Here is a 14256-nt window from a genome sequence, read left to right on the forward strand (position 1 = left end):
GTTAATGTAATTATATTTTGTGTGAAACAACTTTTGATTTGTGTTGTTAATCCGAAACACCAGGGTGTATTGAAATTAATGAGCGTTAGTGTACCTTCCCTCACGGTTCCACCCTCCACCCGCGCCGCCTAAACCCTGTCACACCCCATAACACAATTTTTATCTTCACACTTCTCAACTGTACTTAGATGCGGTGTACAAATTTACATCTCCAGCAATGCGGGAACTTTGTCCCAGAGAAAATGTGAACAGTGCCTTTTTTGTAGGATATTTACTGTAGTTCAATGTTCTAGTTGGAAACGTTTTCGTTAGAAGCCGAAATTTTCGGGTAATTCAAGAAAGTGATCTTTAAAAGCGTCTCACCCTCCTCCAACTTTTACACTCTACTGGTGAAGACTTTTAAAATGTTGTTCATGACACTTCTTCCTACCACTGTGCAAAAATCTGCAACTACACGATTTCTCCCCTATTCGACGTTTATTGGTCTTCGTTGAAGGGGCTGTTTAAGCTTCTGGAGAAACAAGAAGTGTGTTTCAATAATTTACATACCTGAAGATGGAATTAATTCGTGCTTATTTAGTTTTCTGAAACTTATTGCTGAACGGTATTGAACCACAGTGTTTAAGGTTGAATAACAAATAAACTGTTCTGGTTTTGCTGCCTTTTGTTTATTTCTAAATGGTTTTCGGCTTACTAGACCGCCTTCAGGTAACAACTGATTAGCGTCCGCAATCTTATGTAACCAAACATTATCAGCAAACACACAATCTACTTGCTCAGAATGTGCATCAAACTTCTTTTAAACACAAACGTTATACAATGGACAACATGAAATGCAACAAATGATTAAACTGCACAATATTTCAATGTTTCAGGTTGCTTTAGCATTATAATCAAATGGTTCAAATGGCTCTGAGCACTATGGGACTTAACTTCTGAGGTCATCAGTCCCCTAGAACTTAGAACTACTTAAACCTAACTAACCTAAGGAGATTACACACATCCATGCCCGAGGCAGGATTCGAACCTGCGACCGTAGCGGTCGCGCGGTTCCAAACTATAGCGCCTGGGACCGCTCGGCCACCTTGGCCGGCCATTATAATCACATAACCTGTAATACAGCAATATTGTGTAGTTTAATTATATATTGCATATCATATCGTCCAGTGTGTAACGTATAATCTACGACGTTAAGAAACAACTTTGGTGAATAACATTCTGTGCAAGTGGATGGTATCTTCGCTTATTATGTTTAACCTTCGTACATCCATAGTTGAAATGGAGGACTGTGGGACGTCAGCTGGTACAAATTTTTATTAAAAAATGAAGAAATTCCTCCAGCTGTAATTAAGGTCTCAGTTTTATTTTGGCAACTAGTTCCAACGTTGTAACAACGTCATCTTCCGGCCAAATCACTTGTTGACGTCAACTGCGTGCGGCTAATACTAGAAGTCAGTGGTGAGATACGGACGTTACGTAGGTTCACACGCTTTCGATACGTTAAATGCTGCTAAGTTTCTCAGTCGACAAACATTTCTTGTCGCATTAGCAGAGATATGTGCTGCGGAAGGAGATGTTACTGAAGGGTGAGTGGGATATTTTCTGTCGCCATTAGCCTGCACTGCCACAATGCGTCCTCGGTCTGACACATTCTACAAACCACCCTTAAAATTCGGTTGCTTGCCACTTCACCTAATGATTTAATAAATTCCGTAGCAATGTTACCCACCCCTTCTGATTTCTTTGTTATCAAGCCTTCCTAAGCTGTGGTCGGCCGGTGTGCCGAGCGGTTCTGGTCGCTTCAGTCCGGAACCGCGTGACTGCTACGGTCGCAGGTTCGAATCCTGCCTCGGGCATGGATGTGTGTGATGTCCTTAGGTTAGTCACGTTTAAGTAGTTCTAAGTTCTAGGGGACTGATGACCTCAGATGTTAAGTCCCATAGTGCTCAGAGCCATTTGTACCATCCTAAGATGTGTTACACTCTTACTCTAATACTTGATGCAAAGTGTCTTCTATATCGACTCCCATTCGTTTTTCAAACACGTGTCTAGACAAGTCCTCCTCATGTTTCCACTTACCCGCTCTCTGTTTAATAGCGAAATTCGTATTGCATTCTTAGTGTCGACCCCACTGCTTTCAGTTTTAACGAAGGTTGCTTTGCCTTGTCCATATACTGAATCAGTTCTTCCGGCGACACCCTTTTTTCTTTTTGATTTCGTCATATTATTCCTTGAGCCATTCCGCCTTGGCTTCCCTGCATTTGTGCAATTTTGCCATATGATGACATGGAGACCGTGCCTGTTTATATGGTGTTGGGACAGCAACTAGTCACAAATTTACTTTCAGTTCCTTTATTCAAAGGGTACCAATACTGGTTTCGAAACTTTATGATTCATCTTCAGACGGTTTCCATGCTTTCCTTAAAATATGTGGCGAATGATAGAAATCTTTTCTGTGACAAATCTAAAGTGTTCGGTGAGAAAAATTTACGCGTGCAACGATAAGAATACAGTGGTAGTATATTCACATCTGTTGGACAAATGTTATGAAACAATCACTCCAAACCGACATTGCACGACAATTAATCTATAAAAAAAACGCACCAAATGTTGTAAGGGAAACAAGGAAACCATCTGAAGATGAATCATAACGATTCGAAACCGGTAACGGTACCCTTTGAATAAAGGAACTGAAAGTAAATTTGTGGCTGGTTGCTGTCCCAACACCATCAACATTTCCCTGCATTTCCTGTTCACTTCATTCCTACGTGATCCATATTGCTGTTTTCCTGTCTCTTCCTGAACATTTTTGTACTTCTTATTTTCGTAGATCAATTAAAATATTTTTTTAAAAATGATATCATATTCTCCGCTGAGTGTAGAAATTATATTTTAATGTTGTAGTTTCGGCCTTAGGACTATTCTAAGCGGTACTGCGAATGATATGCATGTTTCAGCACATGTCAGACTTTAAAACCGTCCGACAAGTATACATGTCATCGTCTCTCCGGATTCAAACACATACTCTGTGGGACCATCTCGATCGGGCTGTATGCACAATGAATCCTCAACAGAGTAACCTAGCGCAGATGCCCACAGCATTGTAGTTCGTCCTGTCTTTACTTTTCAGAATTCATTGGCTCTCTTCCGGCATGTCTACAGCGGCCCATGCTGTAAAAGGTGGTTATTTAGGCTTTTGAAAGATGGCCACAGCACTGAGGCTGGACAGTATATTCGCCTCTCCCAGTTTTGTAATTGTTCTTTTTAGCGATGTCCAGTACTCTTCAACTGAACAGCCAACCGTGGTACTTATTATCACGTTTCAATAGCCTTGGAGAACTTACCTCATCATTCCTCTCTGCCTTTATAGACCACGTCATTTCACAACGGTTCTACCTGGCGACTGTCTTAAGTCTTAGTATGCCCTTCACCATTACTAAACTATTGTCCGAGTTTGTATCTGCTCCCAGGCATGCTTAACAATCCATTATCTGATTTCTAAATCTCTGGCTAACAATGACGTAATCTAGCTGGAATCTTCCCGTTTTTTCGGGTCATTGATAGGTGTTTGTCGAACTCTACGGATTTTTTAACAGGGTATTTTCTACTACTAGCTGACACTTATGGCTGAACTCAATTAATCTTTCTTCTTCTACATTCCTGCTACAAAGCCCATATTCCCTGGTAAAACTTTCTTCTTCTCCTCGACGACAACCGTATTACTGCCCACCATCATTATTAATTTATCATGTCCCTTTACAGACTGAATTCCCCGTCCAATATCTTCCTATACTTTCTCTAACTCTTCTCTTCTTTGCTTTTGATGTCGGCATGCATACGTGAGCCGTTGTTGTTTGTATTGATTTGCTGTTCATTCTGATGACAATAATCAAATCAATGAACTGTTCACCGTATTTCACTCTGTGCCCTATCTCCTTAGAGATAATTCCTAGTCCCGATATAACATTTTCTGCTGCTGTTATTGATCCCTCCAGAACTGAACTTCAGTCTGTATGAAAAAACATTTTTTCCCCTAATGATCTAAGGAGTTTTTCTAATCATTTAATAACCAAGTTTTTATATTCGTAATCGTTTGTAAAACCTACTTTGCACACAGTTCTGTACAATGGATCTGAAAACTGAAATCATTGTTGAGAAACAAACTTTGTTTTCACAGTGCAATAAAATGCAGAAAATGTGACTATTTTAGGTGTGCATCACATACAAAATTTATCCTGTTTAGAATTTACCATAAAATGTCAGGAATCACGTTAATAATATTTTACAATCTTTTGTTGATCGATAGTAACATATTTATTGTGTGCTTTTCCCAGAGATACTACTTTGTCTCTTTCTCGTGTCGCAACAAATCTGCTGCAAACTTATTTTACCAGTGGTAACTCATCTCTGCTGCAAAGTGTTTGGGAAAATCCTCTTACCTTTTTCATCTGAAATTAGGGGAAATTACCAAAATATCTGCGACCGACAGTTTGGGACTTAACAGTAAAGGTTTATACACCACAAATTGTTTTCAGCTACTTGAGCCGACACTAAATAATCCAGTAAACTTTTAGCTCGTGAGCCCCCGCGTACACCTACTCGAATAATATACCGAAATTCAGTTTAAAGTCACTATCCATTCCGAATGAGTGGTTGCGTTTCTGAGAGTTGGCAATGCTAAAATCTAGCGACCAATCAAATGTTATTGTCCTGTTAACCGCAAAATTGCGACACAAAGTTCAACTAAATAGAGACAGGAATCTGTGGTGGAAAATAAAATTCACTACTCACAGTGTTTCTAATATTTAACAAAAGCCGTTAACTCGCTTTTTTCAACGTATATCACAGTTTGATAATTGTTTATCACTTAATTGAAAACGTCCGGAAGATAACTTAAACCGTACCAGAGCAGTATATCACTTTATGCGTTGCGTAAACTTCTGGAAAATTCCGGAGATATAAATCAGAAGTCATTTAGGGCAAGATGAAATATAAAGTGGCAAAAATGCGAACTTCTTAAAATTACAAGTTTAGGTCGCTCACGAACAACCGCAGTGAAGTTTTAAAGTTATGACCAATTCACCTAACACAAAATATTCACAGTTCACAAGGTGAAAATATCTCAGCGTACTCTCTAGACACACATTCGAATATTACAAGTCCGCAATTCAACTCTAAGATAAACTTCGACGCACTCGATATGCGATCTCCCTTCGCTAAAACACGCTGCCTCTTCTACATTCCAAGCAGACTGCTCCACGAATGCCGAACGAAATACCAAACGCAAAATTGCTGCCACCCATTTAAGCACTTATTTGACGTGAGCGCAGACATTTCCGACTTCTGCAATGTACTTAAAATTATAAATGAATAATTACACCTGTATAGCATGAATCAGTTTGTATATAAATTTCCCCCGCTTTTCGTTGTTGTTCTTTGTTTTGATCTAAGTTGAATAGGTTGTTCAGAAGTAATAATTTTGCCACGGTAATTACTAGTTTGTTCCATTTTTTGCTAATAAATATAAAGAATTAAAAGTTATCCATGGATGTACATTCCGTTTAAATGAACGGCAGTTTCCTTTTTGCATATCCATTTCCCTTCTTCTGTTTATGAAGCTCGTGTTGTGGCCTGTAATACACCTTTCTTCTATAAATGTAATAAATGAGTTATGTAGTAATAACTAGTATATCACTACACTACGTTTTCTCTTGTTACTCTCTTGTTTTTCAGGATAGTAATAAATTTTTGTACCACAACTTCCATCAGGTTAAATTATCATTTGGTGTTGCTTACTATTTTCGATGTTTTAAACCATGTGTGTCGTCTTGGAAATGTATTTACTCTGTCTGGAGGATGCAGACGGAATAACACATTTCTAGGACGACACGTACGGACTAAAAATACCGGAAATCGTAGGTAACAGCAAACGATAATTTAACATGACGAAATTTGTGGTGCAAAAAGTTGTTGCCATCCTGAAAAACAAGAGAATAACAAGAAAAAACATGTTACAGGAACTTACCTGTAACGACTGTGTTGCTCTTTTATTATTTTCACTAAAGAAAAAAAGGCATGGTTGAGCCCAATTAAAGCAGAAAGTTCTCGTACGTATTGGTTCCCAGAGGTGCAACCATCACTGCTGACATTACTCACAACATCTGAGACGTCTTTCAGATGCTGACCAACAACAACGACCAGGCAGAACGTGTGAAGAGATGCTACTCCACGATACCGCCCGCCTACATTCTATTGGAGTCGCTAAAAAAGCTATAGAGAAGTTTGGCTGGGAAGTTATTCCGCACCCTCGTTATTCACCAGATCTGGCGCTCTCCGAATTTCGCCTTTTCAGCTCTCTGTCGAACAGCCTTCAAGGAACACCCTTTCTTGATGAAAATGCGCTCTGAACATGGCCCCACTTCTTTGTTTCAAAACCGAGTAATTCCTACAGTCGTGGAATGTAAACGTTACCATAGCGTTGGCACACTGTTGGAAATAGTGAAGGGCATATTACTGATCACTAATGTCTCTGTTGTGTTCATTAAACTTATGAAAAACGCCAGGAACTTGTGGGCCAACCCAATGCTTACTGAAATAAGTTTAAGGAGAAAGTTACTCCATCTCTTCCCATTCAGAATACGAAAGAATTATAGAAGCTGGGTTAGTATAGAAGCTGGGGTTAGTAATATAAAATGCATTTTATACTACTAACTTCATTGTTGGTGATTAGGGCACATTCCTGAATATCGTTATTGTTGTTGTAACTGTCATTACACATATCAGTTTCATTATTTGGTGCTTTCTGGTCCTGTATTTCTCCCTGTTCATCTTCTCAGCCTCTACTCTCACATTCCCTCTCTTGAAGTACATGTGGAATCTTCATCAGGAACTGATTCTTCACCCGACGATAAATCGAAATTTGACATCCCCACATTGATTAGCGTCTCAAAAATTTCACGTGCTTCTCGCTCATTGATGTAATACTGATTTTTTACAAGATGAACAGAAACTATTCAAAAATAACTAATAATCATCTTGGTAGCAATATTTTTCTATGTGTAATAATACATAGTAGGTCTAGCTACAGTGTTGATAAATGAAGCTTAAATATTAAACTAATTTCCTTAACTGTAACTCGGACAGCGTTATTACTAATACAATAGACCTGTATATACTGAAGAGCTCCGAAACAAAACTGATAAAAATTGCTTGAGTAACCAATAAATATCTACAACAGGCAGTGCACATCAAGTGAACACGAAAGTTCTAGGTTATGTCACATATTGTACTTCAGACCTCATGGTTATAGCTAAAGACACTGAAAAGCATTATTCCTTTTTACGAACTAAAATAATTTATTTTGAAGTATTTACTTTTATAATAAAGAAACTGACCAATCAATAATAACACTATTCAAATATACAATTGAACCGAGCTACTCAACCACTTCCATAGATTCTGATAGTCATAAGCCGTTGCAATCAGCTACATTCACTTGTTAATATTGTTATGGGGATGCATAAAAAGTAGCTGCGCTTGTCATTGATTGAAACACTGAACATGTTCAGTGGTGCATGTAAGGTTTCCAAGGAGGAAAATTACTCTTGTTGCAGTTAGAAGACACTAAATATTAATGTACATAGTTGAAAAATCCTTACCTCCTTCTACTTAACTTCATTGGTCCCAACTGTATCTAGAATTAACTTTTTAATTTCGGTTTTATGTTTTTCTAACTTCCGTAACACACTCAAACAACTTACTTTCCACGTTCCGACTCGTAGGATATTACACATTTGTTATTTGATCTTTTCCTCATCTGCGGTATCTTTCCGTTGGCACTCCTCCCTGGAGATCTGAATAAGGGATTAATCAGAACTCTCTTGTCCGTGGAGACATCAACATGACATTATTTTAGTTTCAGGCCTTATGTCTTACGGATAACGTCACATGGATTTAATGCAGTGGCTCCCATTGCCTTCTGCACCCTCATGTCGTTGACCATTGCTGGACGCCACCTGCCATCTTCAGATAACGTACTGAAAAGACAACTATTAAAAGTGCTGATAGATATGTGGATGTAAGAAAATATTAATAAGAAAATGCCCTAAAATGATGTACCGTCACCCTTCTGTTGACGATGGTGACTATTGGAAGATCTGTGCTGGCCCCAGTCGCAAAACTGCTGCTGATGGCTGACCAGATACGGGTTGAATACAGTAAAAGATGACGCAGACGTTACAATGGGAAGCGATTTAAAATTGTATGTTAAGATTTGAATTTCAGTTTTAAAAAAAATATACATAAATCTTGGATTTCAATAAAATATGGATAGCGTACACGTTAAAACCAGTTTTATAAACATTAAATAATAAGCCAACGTAATAGTTGAACTGCAACCCAGAACGCCGAATGGAGGCAATAGAAATATTTGCTAAATCTTTTTCATGTCTCGCAAGAACTCTAATTCAGTCTCAAGGACACTGTCGAACTGTCAAAATCTGTCTTTGGTGCGCTACCTTGCAAGTTGTTGTCATGAACTTCTGTCAACAATTTCTAGTACTTCCATTCTCACACAGAGAATTTAAGTTCCTTTTCACCAGAAAAGACTTAAATGTCCTGTCAATGTCGTCATGTGCAACCGAACCCGCTAAATCCGTGTGTGACCGATTTGCCTTTGTATTCTAAATGTCCAGATCGCTCGTAAACGAACCGTTTTTAAAGTTAAGTAGCGAGGAAAGTGATGCTTTTTAACTACGAACGTGACAATATTTAGGTGTATGAGCCATTGATGTTCCTTAAAATGGAACTGCCTTACGAAAAAAAGAACCTTCACCCCTCCGACGCCGATTAAGTATTGCTTCTCAGGAAAATACAGGTTCTAGGTCGCCTGGTGAGCATTTTCGTCGAAATTACACAATTTTAAACTTCTCTCAAAAGCGAGGTGTAGATTAGAGGGTTCGATTTTCAAGAGTGGTACGCCACACAAGTTATTACACACACCACACTTAGTATGGTCTATGGATTTGATTTTACCTACAGCCCTGTAGCAAACAGTCTGCGGCTATTTAGCCTTGTCTTAAGACAGATCCACTGAAAGTAAACTATATCTACGCAGATAGTTTTGGTCGCCAGCACTGAACGAACAATTTCGATACTTTATTTCAATTTATATTTCTTTAAATGTGCTACAAGTAAATCTACATTAATGACTTTTGTGGCAACAATTTAATTTGGAAATAAGATGGACCAGTCTGAGGTATACTTACGTGGCTTAGTGGTTGGCATCTTTAATTTGAATAATTACGTGAAGTTAATATTCTGATGAAGCAAATTGAAATGTAAAAAATCACATTAAACTGAACTTAACAGTGATATATCTGAGGGACCACTCTTCTTGTCTCTTCAAATTAGAAGTAAACAATTATTCTTGGAAGTTATTTTTTGTGGTGTCACCGCAAGGCACCACACTGGCAAGGTTGTAGGCTTCAAATCGGCCGCGGTCCGTCAGTACACGTCGGAACCGCGAGTCTCCACTGTCGACGCTAGCAGACCAAGCGCCGCCACTCGGCTGGTCTTACGACACAAGCTAGCGCACTGCCCAGTTCTACAGCCGACTTTAATAGGAATGGCTCACTCGTTATAGCTTCAGGGATCTCATCTGCAGAGACTCTAGTTAACACAGCGTTCAGCTAAATCAGTAGATACGACGTAGCCAGGCGCCACATACAGTTTATGCACTGACGATTGATCTATACGTGTGAAGCAATCAGAATTGTAAAGAACTATTCGCAGTTCATTCTATCACTGCACTTGTAAATATTATTGAACAAAGTCAAGATCGACGTTCACCGCTGATGCTGAACTAAAGCTAAGTATTTAATTGTATTCCTGTCTACTAACTTTCTAGTCACCTAAGATGTTTCAGATACATCCTGCCAAGTATAGTTCACTGATCTTCACGTCAGCCTACGTGATCAACGCGTGCAGTTAGTGGGCACACCTCGTGATCAAACCAAGAGTCAAATTGCGTGACTCAGCCGGGTCACCCTTTTTCCATGAAGCCCATAATTCCGCCTCATAAATAACATTTTTATATGACACTGCAAAGATTGTTGTATCACGAATATTAATTATCTACGATCTTTTCACCGTACAAAGTGACGCAAAATTTACATGTAACAAACTGTACGGGGAACTTTGGATCAATATACGACTTTGCGACAGTCATTCTAACAAATGCCGCGCGGGAGTAGCCGAGCGGTCTGGGGCGCTGCAGACATGGACTGTGCGGCTGGTCCCCGCTGAGGTTCGAGTCCTCCCTCGGGTATGGGTGTGTGTGATAGTCCTTGGGATTATTTAGGTCAAGTAGTGTGTAATCTTAGGGACTGATGACCTTAGCAGTTAAGTCCCATAAGATTTCACACACACACACATTCTAACAAATATTTGTGACCAAACTGTATTAGAACGTCGACAAGCAAATGGGTTCACTGTAACATTTTCACACACTGCTAACGACTGCTAATACGAAAATGTCTTGCCTTGTTCAATGCAGTCATATCGATTATGTTTAACTTCTGCTTAAGACAGTGTTACTACCCAGGAAACATACACGTTGAAAGCACCGATGATGGCTGTTAATCAATTGAAATCGATTTGCAAAGGTAAATAAAGAAAACATGATTTTGCTACTGGTTGCTGCTTATTTGACAATTTTTAGTCATATCGGTCTTCAAGTTATTTCTTGCTGTATGAAAATTTGTATGGGCTATTCTTGTCTTCAGTAATGGAATTAGTTGATAACCACCATATGCTTACTGTAGCTGTATAATCGGCCATAATCGGTTCCATATTAAATCACATTAAACCCGACAGCGATTCTTATTTCCGACACAAATAAACTGGAGATGACTTCAGGAGCTACAAACCATGTACACACTACATATTACGCACTTCCAAACCGAACTGTTATTGCTTGAAGCTCACATCGACAGACATAGTTCCTCCTTCCAATGAACATTTAGCACAGATATTACACTTGTGCTTATTGACATAGTTATAGGTGTTTCATTAACACTAACCTTTTGTGTAAGATCTATCATTTTAGTCGATCGATTTTCAAGCGGTATTGTTTAAATAAATAAAATGTTTTAGACATTGCAATTTGAATTTAACTGTATCACCACACATGCACCCAAGGAAATGTTTCTTAGGGCAACAATCTTCCTTATGGACTCAATGGTACTTGAAAAAAAATTACAGGTTTTCCATCACGATAACACACATTCAAGAAAACAGGTTTACCTTACACTAACACATCAAGGAAATTCCTGTCCTACAACAATTTTTCAGCTTCAAGTTAAGCTTCCTTACCCACGTAATATACATTTATCACAGTGTAAGCTGTTTATCGTTTTCTTTCAGAAACGTCTTACCACATTCATTACTGGCTCAGGACTTATTATTAAGTTACTTTCTTGTACTTATTGCTATACGCTAATACTTTTACAAACTATGCTTATTATGTTACTTTATTTCCAAGGCTCTATTACAGGAGCTCAGTCCTCTCGAGACTGTCTTTATAAAACGTTTGGTTTCCCTGAAAATTGAAAACTACTTTACACATTGTTAACTACATGTTAACACATATATACTTGACCATGCCTCTGCAATACTTTCATTAATTACAATATTAATTTTAGCTTCATTCTCTATCTTTCTTTTCAGCTTATATTTTATAACTGACCATTGTCTTTTCGATTCCTTGGTTTGTATCTTTCCACATAGAACACATTCCGAAAACCTAAACTCTTTTTTACGTCGTGTATTCTAAGCAATATGCACTGATGTGTCGTACATTTACTATCGTGTATGGACCATTACACACAAATTTAAATTTACTTATCTCATGGTCGATCTTACTTGACTTCTCGTAAGATTTCATGAGAACCAAATCGCCCATTTTAAATTGTGGAAACATTAAGTTTTTGTCCTGTCAACGAATCCTACTTTCACCATTTTTGCCATATTGTTTCTAAGCAACTATTTCTTCTCGTCTGTTGTCACCTCTTTCTAATAACCTTTCCATCAAACTCTTCGTTTTCTCTTGTTTAAAAATTTCTTCAGAAGTGAATCCCGTATTTTTATGGTTTAATGAAGTCATTATCTGCTCAAATTTAGTTACGTCCTTCCCCCACTCTCGGTGGTTTTCGGGACAGGAAGTCTGCCATAACCACAAAATCTCTCGCATATATACCCCTGCTGGATTATTTAACGGACGGTATACGGCTTTATGCACAACCTGGTCTGCCACAACCACAAACTCTCTCGCATATATACCCCTGCTGGATTATTTAACGGACGATTTGCGGCTTTATGCACAACCTGTACCTGGTTGCTTGCCATGCCGTCCTTCCTCAGCTTTGAGCAAACTGGGAGGCATTGTCAGATAACACTCTCTCTAGTTTACCGATATTTGGAAAATAGTCGAGAACCATTCTGTTCTGTGTGGTTCTTGCTGTAGCTTTCATCAACAGATAAAGTTCGATAAAATTTGAGAAAAGTGCTACAACTACCAAAATATATGAAAAACTACGAGTGGTTTCCCGGGACGGTCAAAAAATATCGAATGTGACTATACCCAACACAACGTTGGGTTTCATAGTTTGCATAAGGCCCCTACTTGTGGCAATTGTCACTTTTGCTTTTTTGCATGTGTTGCAAACTTTTAATCTCTGTGACACTCTCTGTCAGATTATTGAAAGAGATGCATTATAACAGTTCTTCTGCACACTTTTCACCCTGCAATGACCATAAGCGAAATGAAAGTGATCTGGCACTTCTTCTACAAACTGCTCTGGCCGAAATACACGCCTTACTCCTAGGCTGGCTGCCTTCAATAAATACAATACTTCCTTATACATTCTCTATGAAGCCCTATTAACTATGGCAATTTAACCTTTACCAATTTCAGTGATTCATCGGCATTTTGATAGTGCCTCATATCCTGCAAACATCATCCGTTATTTCTCTACATTCGACATCTTTGATCTAACTAATAATGAATGTATCATCATCATCTTCCCTTCCTCATAAGAAATCCTTTTCGACATATAGTTCCTGCCAAGAAATCTGTCCTATCTTTAAATCTGGCCATTTCTGGAGATTTTGTCTTCCACCTCTTATTCTACGTCTTTAGCTACTTGTGCTCTCCTCTTCATTTTCGTCACTTTCAGCAGTTAGCAAACACTTCTAGAACCGGTATAGACGCTGTAACTTCCGCTTTGATTTCTCCATCTGAACCTATATTTTTTTCTTTTGGCTTGACACGGGTCAATACTGCCTACATAGTCAACTACTCATGGAGAAAAGATAAATTTGTCCTCAGGTGCATCAATCTCTGAATGGAGCTCGTTTTTATTTTATTTCGCTCTGACGATTAATCTATAAATCTCTTTATCACCTTTTAAATGTCACGAGGTTTGCTTTCGTGTCGTCTGTAATCTTAGTCTTTATTACCACTACCAAATCCTCCAATCTGATTACCACTATCGGTTCTACACCCTCTTGTGTTCTTTGTAGTTCAGTAACAAGTATTTCGTTGTTGACAACTACTTCGTTTTTGTCAAGTCAGCTTTTACTGACGAGACAGAAAAAAGGAGTTGAGTATTTCTCTGACTCTGCACTTTGGGAATGTATAAATTCGCTTCCATTTTACCTGTGTATTTGCCATCTAAGTCTGAAATTCTTCTCTCAATTTTAGTCGTAATTTTATTTTACAGTTTGTCGATCTTCATCTGAGTATGATGCAACCTACGACGGCAGCTCAGATTCTCTCCTAAACCGTTTATATAGATATGTATAGATAAGGAAGAGCAGAGGACCTACTACATTACCGGATGTTTCACTGGATGAGTTTCTGTCAATTGCTACGAACTGTGACCTTTCTGGCAGGAATTCGCGAACCCAGACATTTTATCTATATTTTATTTTTCCTAATATTATTAATTTTTCACAAAATACTCTCCTTCCAACGAACATTTGTCACAGACATTACACGTAGGTACAAAGGTCTCCCTAACACTAACCTTTTGTATAAGGCCTATGATTTTACTCTGTCGACTCTCACTCGTTACTGTTTAATTTAACAAAAAGTTTTGGACTTCAAAATTTGAGTTTGACTGTATCATCACATGTGCAAACACAAACTGCCTTCGTAAATGGATGTGGTTGTCGTGAGAACGGATAACTTGAAGA

This window comes from Schistocerca piceifrons, chromosome 3, assembly GCF_021461385.2.
Source record: "Schistocerca piceifrons isolate TAMUIC-IGC-003096 chromosome 3, iqSchPice1.1, whole genome shotgun sequence".
NCBI classification, from domain to species: domain Eukaryota; kingdom Metazoa; phylum Arthropoda; class Insecta; order Orthoptera; family Acrididae; genus Schistocerca; species Schistocerca piceifrons.